We start from the raw sequence: 1939 nt of genomic DNA, 5'->3' as shown, positions 1-1939 counted from the left end.
ATCTATAAACCCATCAACACGCATAATAGCTACCATTACACAAAATGATGGTAGTTAATTTATCAGCCTCAGGCAGATAAAAGGCTAAGGGGCATATTTATACTCCGTTTGCGCCGAAATTGCGTCCTTTTTTTTTTACGCAATTTCGACGCAAAACTAACTCCATATTTATACTTTGGCGTTAGACGCGTCTAGCGCCAAAGTCCATGGAGTTAGCGTCATTTTTTAGCGTGGACACCTACTTTGCGTTAATTATATGCAAGGTAGGCGTTCCCGTCTAAAAAATCGACTCCGAGGCATGTGCGTGGGATTTATACTCCCGGGCAAAAATCACGCCCGGGAGTGGGCGGGTCAAAAAAAATGACGTATGGACGCTTTTGCGCCGTTTTTTAGCGCCTGCAAAAGGCAGGCGTTAAGGGACCTGTGGGCTCTGAAGGAGCCCAGAGGTGCCCCCCAGGGACACCCCCTGTCACCCATGCCCACCCCAGGAGGACACCCAAGGCAGGAGGGACCCATCCCAGGGACATTAAGGTAAGTTCAGGTAAGTGTTTTAAAAAAAAAAAAAATTGGCATAGGGGGGCCTGATTTGTGCCCCCCTACATGCCACTATGCCCAATGACCATGCCCAGGGGACAGAAGTCCCCTGGGCATGGCCATTGGGCAAGGGGGCATAACTCCTGTCTTCGCTAAGACAGGAGTCATTTCAATGGGGGTTGGGAGTGAGAAAAAAAATGGCGCAAATCGGGTTGAGGCGATTTTTTTGCCTCAGCCTGACTTGCACCATTTGTGGACGCCCATACGCCATTTTCCCCCTACGCCGGCGCTGCCTGGTGTACGTCGTTTTTTTTAACGCACACCAGACAGCGCCGGCGGCTAACGCCTGCTAACGTCATTCAATAAATACGGCGCCCGCATGGCGCTTCAGAATGGCGTTAGCCGGCGCTAATTTTTTTGACGCAAAACTGCGTTAGCGCAGTTTTGCGTCAAAAAGTATAAATATGGGCCTAAATCTTCTGTCACAAACAGATCTCCGAATGCGAGTACCCAGCTTGTGCTGCATTATCTGAACATCCTGATGATGTGGCCAAAGTCAAAGGGCCCGAGGTGTGGATGGGGAACATCAAGGGTACTCAGTACCAGTGTCAAGTGGGGCTGAAAATGGAACTAGTATGACTACGAGATAAGCTATTTTTGCTAAATTTGGCGAAAAATACACAAAGTCAGTGTAGTTATACAACTGCGATTATAATGTGGGTTTTGTGGTAACAAGTTTACAGTCATCTATGAGATTGCATTCTCACGGCAATGCTCTTTAACTTTTTGTTGTGCTAAACGGCCTTTCAGAACGTAGCATTTTTTGCAAATGTGTGTGAAAGTGGTGCTGTAAATTTAACTACTTGGCGCAAAGACCACCACCCTCTGAAAGGCAAGAAATTGGTGATATTATTAAATGCCTGTCGCACAACCAGAAATACTGAAAGATAATCACTGAAAAACAACCACCCACTTCAGTGTATGATCTATATATAGGGAGTTGTCCCCATTTTATACGGATGGTAGCGTGGCCGAGTGGTCTAAGGCGCTGGATTTAGGCTCCAGTCATTTCGATGGCGTGGGTTCGAATCCCACCGCTGCCATATTCCTTTTATGTATTTAAAATGTTCCCAATTTATAGTGTTTTACCGCAATAGAACAAAATGTAATTTCGGTGAGGATACTGCTGCAAAACACCAATATCCTTGGTGTTTTCAGGGCAAAATACTTTATTTGACCTGTTAATTTTTTTACTCTTGCATCGGTCAACACCAATAATAATAATGCGCATTAAAACGACAGTTTACTTTCTAGTGCACTAGTTCTGGCTGTGGCACACACGACCGTGACAATATTTCACGAATACCCTCCCACCTTCCTGCTCCACATTTAGGAAAAAACATGT

General features: G+C 45.6%; 1 non-coding gene across 1 annotated transcript; it reads left to right on the top strand.

The window, feature by feature from the left end:
* Positions 1–1555: 1555 nt before the first annotated feature.
* TRNAL-UAG (transfer RNA leucine (anticodon UAG)) lies at positions 1556–1637 on the top strand. Its single transcript has one exon. It is a non-coding gene; the product is annotated as a tRNA-Leu (tRNA).
* The last annotated feature ends 302 nt before the right edge of the window (positions 1638–1939 follow it).

Source organism: Pleurodeles waltl, chromosome 10, assembly GCF_031143425.1.
Source record: "Pleurodeles waltl isolate 20211129_DDA chromosome 10, aPleWal1.hap1.20221129, whole genome shotgun sequence".
Taxonomy (NCBI): domain Eukaryota; kingdom Metazoa; phylum Chordata; class Amphibia; order Caudata; family Salamandridae; genus Pleurodeles; species Pleurodeles waltl.
This window is presented reverse-complemented; position numbering and strand designations above follow the sequence as displayed.